Genomic DNA, 10,897 nt, shown 5'->3' on the forward strand with positions numbered 1-10,897 from the left:
TGTCAGCTCTCCTGTGTGGTGTAGTACAGAGGATGTGTCAGTTCCCCTATGTGGTGTAGTATAGAGGATGTGTCAGTTCTCTTGTGTGATGTAGTATAGAGGATGTGTCAGTTCCCTTGTGTGGTGTAGTATAGAGGATGTGTCAGCTCTCCTGTGTGGTGTAGTATAGAGGATGTGTCAGTTCTCTTGTGTGATGTAGTATAGAGGATGTGTCAGTTCCCCTGTGTGGTGTAGTATAGAGGATGTGTCAGTTCCCCTGTGTGATGTAGTATAGAGGAGGTGTCAGTTCTACTGTGTTGTGTAGTATAGAAGATCTGTCAGCTCTCCTGTGTGGTGTAGTATAGAGGATGTGTCAGTTCTCCTGTGTGATGTAGTATAGAGGATGTGTCAGTTCCCCTGTGTGATGTAGTATAGAGGAGGTGTCAGTTCTCCTGTGTGGTGTAGTATAGAGGATGTGTCAGCTCTCCTGTGTAATTTAGTATAGAAGATCTGTCAGCTCTCCTGTGTGGTGTAGTATAGAGGATGTGTCAGTTCTCCTGTGTGATGTAGTATAGAGGATGTGTCAGTTCTCCTGTGTGGTGTACTATAGAGGATGTGTCAGTTCTACTGTGTTGTGTAGTATAGAGGATCTGTCAGTTCTCCTGTGTGGTGTAGTATAGAGGATGTGTCAGTTCCCCTGTGTGGTGTAGTATAGAGGATGTGTCAGTTCTCCTGTGTGGTGTAGTATAGAGGATGTGTCAGTTCTCCTGTGTGATGTAGTATAGATTATCTGTCAGTTCTCCTGTGTGGTGTAGTATAGAGGATGTGTCAGTTCTCCTGTGTGATGTAGTATAGATTATCTGTCAGTTCTCCTGTGTGGTGTAGTATAGAGGATGTGTCAGTTCTCCTGTGTGGTGTAGTATAGAGGTTCTGTCAGTTCTCCTGTGTGGTGTAGTATAGAGGATGTGTCAGTTCTCCTGTGTGGTGTAGTATAGAGGATGTGTCAGTTCTCCTGTGTGATGTAGTATAGATTATCTGTCAGTTCTCCTGTGTGGTGTAGTATAGAGGATGTGTCAGTTCTCCTGTGTGATGTAGTATAGATTATCTGTCAGTTCTCCTGTGTGGTGTAGTATAGAGGATGTGTCAGTTCTCCTGTGTGGTGTAGTATAGAGGTTCTGTCAGTTCTCCTGTGTGGTGTAGTATAGAGGATGTGTCAGCTCTCCTGTGTGGTGTAGTATAGAGGATGTGTCAGTTCTCCTGTGTGGTGTAGTATAGAGGATGTGTCAGTTCTCCTGTGTGATGTAGTATAGATTATCTGTCAGTTCTCATGTGTGGTGTAGTATAGAGGATGTGTCAGTTCTCCTGTGTGGTGTAGTATAGAGGTTCTGTCAGTTCTCCTGTGTGGTGTAGTATAGAGGATGTGTCAGCTCTCCTGTGTGGTGTAGTATAGAGGATGTGTCAGTTCTCCTGTGTGGTGTACAGGGCCGGACTGGGACTGAAAATCAGCCCTGGCACTCACACCCCTCCAGCCCACATACCATATCACACTTAGGTCATGTTGTGTTGTATTGCAACTCATTTTTATTGACAGAAATGGTGCCAAGTCTATCTATCTATCTATCTATCTATCTCCTATCTATCTATCTATCGAACTATCTATCTCCTATCTATCTATCTATCTATCTATCTATCTATTTATCTCCTATCTATCTATCTATCTATCTATCTATCTATCTATCTAGAAAAGCTTGTATTTTGGAGCAGCACTACTTGCAGTCTCGAGGTGGGTGCCAGCGGGTGGCCGCGACCACGGCTTCCAATAAGCTATATGCAGAAATTCCCACAGCACTCCAATGTGGCAAATCAAACGTGATTTATTGCATGGTGGAAAACAGCACACAAAGTCAAGGCAACGTTTCAACGACCACTGTCGTCTTTTTCAAGCGTCAGTGGTCGTTGAAACGTTGCCTTGACTTTGTGTGCTGTTTTCCACCATGCAATAAATCACGTTTGATTTGCCACATTGGAGTGCTGTGGGAATTTCTGCATATATCTATCTATCTATCTATCTATCTATCTATCTATCTATCTCCTATCTATCTATCTATCTATCTATCTATCTCCTATCTATCTATCATCTATCTATCTATCTATCGAACTATCTATCTATCTACCTATTATGCAACAACAGGTTACAGCAGTGATAATATATATAAGTAGGGTCCTAGGGAAATTGTTAGGATATGTAAAATATTATTACACATTTCCTGTATAATGTTAGCACTGGTAAGACAATTTTCTATGCATGATAATACTGTATATCTCTAAATAGCTATTATAGTTACCAAAAAACACCAGTATACAGGAAGCGAATATCATCATTACTGTTACTGGCCAATCTATTATAAAGAGACTGATACTACCATTATTACAGTATACAAGTAACAGATAATACATCAACTACCATCATCACTACAACATGACTAATACCACTATGCTGTCACTGAATAAATCCACTACGTGAACACAAGTATTACCAATAAAATGAGTATACACAGGACAAATAATACCATGACCACTGCCATCATACAGTGACTGGATAATACTGCTGTACTGTCTATTAATAATACCCCCTTTATACCACCAGTATATAAAATGCAATATTCTACCTCAGCATTGACCAGAGATGAAGTTCAGAGCATTTGGGTTCATGTGAACCTAAACTTACTGTAAGGTCTCTCATCTCTAGCAGTGACCAAATAGAGGTAGAGATGCAGCTATACAAAGGATCTACAGACCTTAAGAGTGTGTTCACACACACAGGATTTGATGCTGCAGATAGCTTTGTTACTCAATGACAGAACCCAGCATCAAATCTGTTGCAGATCCTCTACGTGTGAAGTGATTAAGCATGATTGTGCAGTTACATCCAGTGACTTACAGGAGGCGTCTTCTCTACATGAATCATAAGTGACTTTTTGATAGTCAAAGCTGTCTGTTTTTTCCTTTTCTTTCCATCTGGCTCAGCCCATCATGAAGATTTCTCCAGCCATGACTCTTCTCCCCAGAATCTGCGAGACAAACACTTTAGGCTCTACGCTCCAGCACCATCCTAACCTTATACCTCATCATAACCTTATATTCCCCATTGCTTTACACAGTAACAGTGCCCGCTCTGTGCTCCTACATAAGCAGTCAGGCCCAATATGTGCCTCCAAATAGTAGTCAGGCATATAGCCCCCCACACATAATATAGATGCCCTGTGCAGTCCCACATAATATAGGCCCCCCACATAGTATAGCCCTTCCCACTGTGTAGCACCCACATAGTATATCCCCCTTTGTAGCCCCCACATAGTATAGCCACAACATATTATTCCCCCCTTCTTGTATCCCCCAAATAGTATAGGTCTCTGTGTAGCCAGCCCCCACATAGTAAAGTCACAAAATACAGGGATGTCACTCAGTATATGCACAGTATACAGGGATGTCACTCAGTATATGCACAGTATACAGGGATGTCACTCAGTATATGCACAGTATACAGGGATGTCACTATATGCACAGTATACAGGGATGTCACTATTTGCACAGTATACAGGGATGTCACTATATGCACAGTATACAGGGATGTCACTATATGCACAGTATACAGGGATGTCACTCAGTATATGCACAGTATACAGGGATGTCACTCAGTATGTGCACAGTATACAGGGATGTCACTTAGTATATGCACAGTATACAGGGATGTCACTCACTATATGCACAGTATACAGGGATGTCACTCACTATATGCATAGTATACAGGGATGTCACTCAGTATATGCACAGTATACAGGGATGTCACTCACTATATGCACAATATACAGGGATGTCACTCACTATATGCACAGTATACAGGGATGTCACTCACTATATGCACAGTATACAGGGATGTCACTATATGCACAGTATACAGGGATGTCACTCACTATATGCACAGTATACAGGGATGTCACTCACTATATACACAGTATACAGGGATGTCACTCAGTATATGCACAGTATACAGGGATGTCACTCAGTATATGCACAGTATACAGGGATGTCACTCAGTATATGCACAGTATACAGGGATGTCACTCAGTATATGCACAGTATACAGGGATGTCACTCACTATATACACAGTATACAGGGATGTCAGTCAGTATATGCACAGTATACAGGGATGTCACCCACTATATACACAGTATACAGGGATGTCAGTCAGTATATGCACAGTATACAGGGATGTCACCCACTATATACACAGTATACAGGGATGTTACTCAGTATATGCACAGTATACAGGGATGTCACTCACTATATGCACAGTATACGGGGATGTCACTCACTATATGCACAGTATACAGGGATGTCACTCACTATATGCACAGTATACAGGGATGTCACTCACTATATACACAGTATACAGGGATGTCACTCACTATATGCACAGTATACGGGGATGTCACTCAGTATATGCACAGTATACGGGGATGTCACTCAGTATATGCACAGTATACGGGGATGTCACTCAGTATATGCACAGTATACGGGGATGTCACTCACTATATGCACAGTATACGGGGATGTCACTCAGTATATGCACAGTATACGGGGATGTCACTCACTTTATGCACAGTATAAAGGGATGTCACTCAGTATATGCACAGTATACGGGGATGTCACTCAGTATATGCACAGTATACAGGGATGTCACTCACTATATGCACAGTATACGGGGATGTCACTCAGTATATGCACAGTATACGGGGATGTCACTCACTATATGCACAGTATACGGGAATGTCACTCAGTATATGCACAGTATACGGGGATGTCACTCACTATATGCACAGTATACAGGGATGTCACTCAGTATATGCACAGTATACGGGGATGTCACTCAGCATATGCACAGTATACAGGGATGTCACTCAGTATATGCACAGTATACAGGGATGTCACTATATGCACAGTATACGGGGATGTCACTCAGTATATGCACAGTATACGGGGATGTCACTCAGTATATGCACAGTATACGGGGATGTCACTCACTATATGCACAGTATACGGGGATGTCACTCACTGTGTAGCCAGCCCCCACATATTATCCCCCCCCCCCACATAGTATAGGTCCCTGTGCAGCCAGCCCCCACATAGAATAATCACAACATATTACCCCCCCCCTGAAGCCCCCCACACAGTAAAAGCATCCCTCTGTAGCCCCCCACATGGCATTTTCCCCCTGTACAGCCCCCACATAGTATAGTATAGAGGGGTCTATAACTCCATGTTATAGGCCCCAAGTAAAGCTCCCTCTGTGTAGGAGCATTCATGTAAAAAACAAAAAAACAAAAGTATACTCACCTCTGGTGGATCCAGCAGGTCCTCTCTGTTCCTCTCTGGTCTGGTGCTGTTAGCTGCTTACATATTCTGTTACCAGCAGCCCGATGCAGCCCGGCCCCGGAGGCTCACAGCTCCAGCCCCGCGGCGCCTGCACCTCTCTCCTCTCCTGCTTGGGCGGGCAGCAACTGATGATGTCACACGTCTGCCGACGAGCAGGAGAGGAGAGAGATGCAGGCGCCGCGGGGCTGGAGCTGTGAGCCTCCGGGGCCGGGCTGCATCGGGCTGCTGGTAACGGAATATGTAAGCAGCTAACAGCAGAGGACGGCAGCAAATGCAGGGCGGCCACACAAAGTTCTTACGGCCGCGGCGGGCGGGGGGCGTGAGCGCGTGGTGGCTCGTGGTTTACTTAGCAGGGGGGCTGGTCGGCGGCCCTCCGACTGATAATCTGAGCAGCCCAGCGGGCATTTGCCCGGCCTGCCAGATTATCAGTCCGGGCCTGGTGGTGTAGTATAGAGGATGTGTCAGTTCTCCTGTGTGGTGTAGTATAGAGAATGTATCAGTTCTCCTGTGTGGTGTAGTATAGATTATCTGTCAGCTCTCCTGTGTGGTGTAGTATAGAGAATGTATCAGTTCTCCTGTGTGGTGTACAGGGCCGTTTCTAGGGCCGGGCGAGCCGGGCCACCGCACGGGGGGCCCACAGCTAGGGGGCGCCAAGCGGCGCCCGACAGTACCCGGCCCGCAGCGCCCGCATTATCAGGGCTGGCCGGGCGATCTGGAATCTAAGTTCCAGATCCCCTGGCCAGAGAGACCTTTAGCTGTGCGTACATAAGGAAACAGTGCTGGGGCAGAGACAGCGGCTTCCTTTGCAGGAGGCCTCTGTATGACAGGTGGCTGCCTGCACCGGAAGCCAGAAGAGGACGGAGGGACCTGAAGAGGAGCTGGAGGCCGCAGGGACAGAGGTGAGTAGCTGGTGGGGGATCCTGCACAGAGGGAGCCAATATGTCCCGATAAGCCTGCCCCCCCTCCGTGAAAAGCCTCCCCCCCCGGCGATAAGCCCCGCCCCCGCGCCAGAGCTGACAGGTCACCCAGCTCTCCCCTAATCCTGTATGTCACTATATCAGTGTATAATGGAGGTCACCAGCTCTCCCCTATTCCTGTATGTCAGTATAATGGAGGTCACCCAGCTCTCCCCTATTCCTGTATGTCAGTATATAAGACTTTACAGCTATATAAGAGTATACAGCTTTCCCAGCATCCTGTATGTTAGTGTATAATGGATGTCACATAGCTTTCCCAGCATCCTGTATGTTAGTGTAATGGAGGTCACACAGCTTTCCCAGCATCCTGTATGTCAGTATAATGGAGGTCACACAGCTCTCCCAGTATCCTGTATGCCAGTGTAATTGAGGTCACACAGCTTTCCCAGTATCCCGTATGTCAGTGTATAATGGAGGTCACACAGCTCTCCCAGTATCCTGTATGTCAGTGTAATGGAGGTCATCCAGCTCTCCCAGCATCCTGTATGTCAGTGTAATGGAGGTCACCCAGCTCTTCCCTATTCCTGTATGTCAGTGTATAATGGAGGTCATACAGCTATCCCAGCATCCTGTATGTCAGTGTATAATGGAGGTCATCCAGCTTTCCCAGAATCCTGTATGTCAGTATAATGGAGGTCATCCAGCTCTCCCAGTATCCTGTATGTCAGTGTGATGGAGGTCATCCAGCTCTTCCAGTATCCTGTATGTCAGTGTGATGGAGGTCATCCAGCTCTTCCAGTATCCTGTATGTCAGTGTAATGGAGGTCACCAAGCTCTCCCCTATTCCTGTATGTCAGTGTATAATGGAGGTCATACAGCTTTCCCAGCATCCTGTATGTCAGTGTAATGGAGGTTACCCAGCTCTCCCAGTATCCTGTATGTCAGTGTAATAGAGGTCACCCAGCTCTCCCCTAATCCTGTATGTCAGTGTAATGGAGGTCATACAGCTCTCCCAGCATCCTGTATGTCAGTGTATAATGGAGGTCACCCAGCTTTCCCAGCATCCTGTATGTTAGTGTATAATGGATGTCACATAGCTTTCCCAGCATCCTGTATGTTAGTGTAATGGAGGTCACACAGCTTTCCCAGCATCCTGTATGTCAGTATAATGGAGGTCACACAGCTCTCCCAGTATCCTGTATGCCAGTGTAATTGAGGTCACACAGCTTTCCCAGTATCCCGTATGTCAGTGTATAATGGAGGTCACACAGCTCTCCCAGTATCCTGTATGTCAGTGTAATGGAGGTCATCCAGCTCTCCCAGCATCCTGTATGTCAGTGTAATGGAGGTCACCCAGCTCTCCCCTATTCCTGTATGTCAGTGTATAATGGAGGTCATACAGCTATCCCAGCATCCTGTATGTCAGTGTATAATGGAGGTCATCCAGCTTTCCCAGCATCCTGTATGTCAGTATAATGGAGGTCACCGAGCTCTCCCAGTATCCTGTATGTCAGTGTGATGGAGGTCATCCAGCTCTTCCAGTATCCTGTATGTCAGTGTGATGGAGGTCATCCAGCTCTTCCAGTATCCTGTATGTCAGTGTAATGGAGGTCACCCAGCTCTCCCCTATTCCTGTATGTCAGTGTATAATGGAGGTCATACAGCTTTCCCAGCATCCTGTATGTCAGTGTAATGGAGGTCACCCAGCTCTCCCAGTATCCTGTATGTCAGTGTAATAGAGGTCACCCAGCTCTCCCCTAATCCTGTATGTCAGTGTAATGGAGGTCATACAGCTCTCCCAGCATCCTGTATGTCAGTGTATAATGGAGGTCACCCAGCTTTCCCAGCATCCTGTATGTCAGTATAATGGAGGTCATCCAGCTTTCCCAGCATCCTGTATGTCAGTATAATGGAGGTCACCCAGCTCTCCCCTATTCCTGTATGTCAGTATAATGGAGGTCATACAGCTATCCCAGCATCCTGTATGTCAGTGTACTGGAGGTCACCCAGCTCTCCCAGTATCCTGTATGTCAGTGTAATAGAGGTCACCCAGCTCTCCCCTAATCCTGTATGTCAGTGTAATGGAGGTCATCCAGCTCTCCCAGCATCCTGTATGTCAGTGTAATGGAGGTCACCCAGCTCTCCCAGCATCCTGTATGTCAGTGTAATGGAGGTCACACAGCTCTCCCAGCATCCTGTATGTCAGTGTAATGGAGGTCACCCAGCTCTCCCAGCATCCTGTATGTCAGTGTAATGGAGGTCATCCAGATCTGCCAGCATCCTGTATGTCAGTTTATAATGGAGGTCACCCAGCTTTCCCAGCATCCTTTATGTCAGTGTAATGGAGGTCACCCAGCTTTCCCAGTATCCTGTATGTCAGTGTAATGAAGGTCACCCAGCTTTCCCAGCATCCTGTATGTAAGTGTAATGGAGGTCACCCAGCTTTCCCAGCATCCTGTATGTCAGTGTAATGGAGGTCACCCAGTTTTCCCAGCATCCTGTATGTCAGTGTAATGGATGCCATCAAGCTATCCCAGCATTCTGTATGTCAGTGTATAATGGAGGTCACCCAGCTTTCCCAGCATCCTTTATGTCAGTGTAATGGAGGTCACCCAGCTTTCCCAGTATCCTGTATGTCAGTGTAATGAAGGTCACCCAGCTTTCCCAGCATCCTGTATGTCAGTGTAATGGAGGTCACCCAGCTTTCCCAGCATCCTGTATGTCAGTGTAATGGAGGTCACCCAGTTTTCCCAGCATCCTGTATGTCAGTGTAATGGATGCCATCAAGCTATCCCAGCATCCTGTATGTCAGTGTATAATGGAGGTCACCCAGCTTTCCCAGCATCCTTTATGTCAGTGTAATGGAGGTCATCCAGCTCTCCCAGCATACAGTTTGGGACCTTATAGGTGGGAAAGGGGAAGGAAGTTTCTGGAAGTGCGGATCCTGAGATGTTTGTCTGGCAGGTTCAGAAGAGATGAATTGTAGCTGCAAGAAACCGTCATGGTGGTCTGAGCCGGATGGAGAGAAAAAGTGACGCCTCAGATCAAAGAAGACGCCACCTGTGAGTCACTGTATGATGAATTTGTATTGAGTAGAACATTATCTGCTAGGAGCGCTGCACTGCTCTATGCTGCAATACACACATTGCTTCTTCCTAGTATCCTGAATCTTAATAAAAGCCCCCCTTCCTTCCCCAGAGCCCAACTGAGGGAGGTTGGGGCGCTTTTATCAAGATTCGCCCTGTTGCCAAAATGACCTAGAAACTGCCCTGGTGGAGTAGTATAGAGGATGTGTCAGTTCTCCTGTGTGGTGTAGTATAAAGTATCTGTCAGTTCTCCTATGTGTGTGATGTAGTATAGAGGATGTGTCAGCTCTCCTGTGTAGTGTAGTATAGAGGATGTGTCAGTTCTCCTGTGTAGTGTAGTATAGAGGATGTGTCAGTTCTCCTGTGTGGTGTAGTATAGAGAATGTATCAGTTCTCCTGAGTCGTGTAGTATAGAGGATGTGTCAGTTTTCCTGTGTGGTGTAGTATAGAGAATGTATCAGTTCTCCTGTGTGATGTAGTATAGAGGATGTGTCAGTTCTCCTGTGTGGTGTAGTATAGAGGATGTGTCAGCTCTCCTGTGTGATGTAGTATAGAGGATGTGTCAGTTCTCCTGTGTGGTGTAGTATAGAGGATCTGTCAGCTGTCCTGTGTGGTTTAGTATAGAGGATATCAGCTCTCTAAGGGTCCTTTTCGACACACGGATTATCTGACAGATTTTAAAGCCAAAGCCAGGAATGGATTTGAAAAGATGAAAAATCTCAATGTTTCGTTTATGACCTGTTTATAGTCTGTTCCTGGCTTTGGCTAAAAAAAATCTGTCAGATATCTTTGTGTGTAAAAGGACCCTTAGTCATTTGGCATCCTGTATTTAGGGTTATACCTCTCCATTGCTACGCATTTGTATCCACCACATACTTGAAATGTGAGTTTGATGATATATACTGTACATTGCCCACAACAATAATAAAAGGGGGGTTCACTTCTCACCCCAGAAAAGGGCATGAGAGTAATGTTGTCTAATTATTGAAATGCCTGTGCGGCGAAGTGCACCTGGGGCAGACAAGCAGGAACTTAAAGCTTAACTGTCATATTTTTTTTATTGCAGAAATCAGTAGTATAAGCGATTTTAAGAAACTCTGTAATAGGTTTTATCAGCCAAAAAAGCCTCTTTCTGTACTCAAGAAGCAATCTCCCAGCCTCCCCCCCTGACTTCTTATCTGTGCATTATCAGGCAAACACGTCTTCATTACAGAGAAGCCAGTGAAGACGGGCTCTGTTCTCTCCATTCTATCCTTATGGAGGGGGGAGGGGCTGAGGGAGATGAGGGAGCAGGAAGAGGTGACATGAAGGTCAGCTGTCTGTAGACTGTCTGGGCACCTAAAACACTGGATTCTGGGGTCAGAAAGGTCAGCAGTGCTTATCTATGAACTTACTGAGAGAAGATTGCAGGGTGTTGTGCTTTGCAGGACTGCTCCGTGCTCAGTCACTCCTAACAGCCCCTCCCCTCTCCATAGCCA

This window comes from Dendropsophus ebraccatus, chromosome 5 (assembly GCF_027789765.1).
Source record: "Dendropsophus ebraccatus isolate aDenEbr1 chromosome 5, aDenEbr1.pat, whole genome shotgun sequence".
Classification (NCBI taxonomy): Eukaryota; Metazoa; Chordata; class Amphibia; order Anura; family Hylidae; genus Dendropsophus; species Dendropsophus ebraccatus.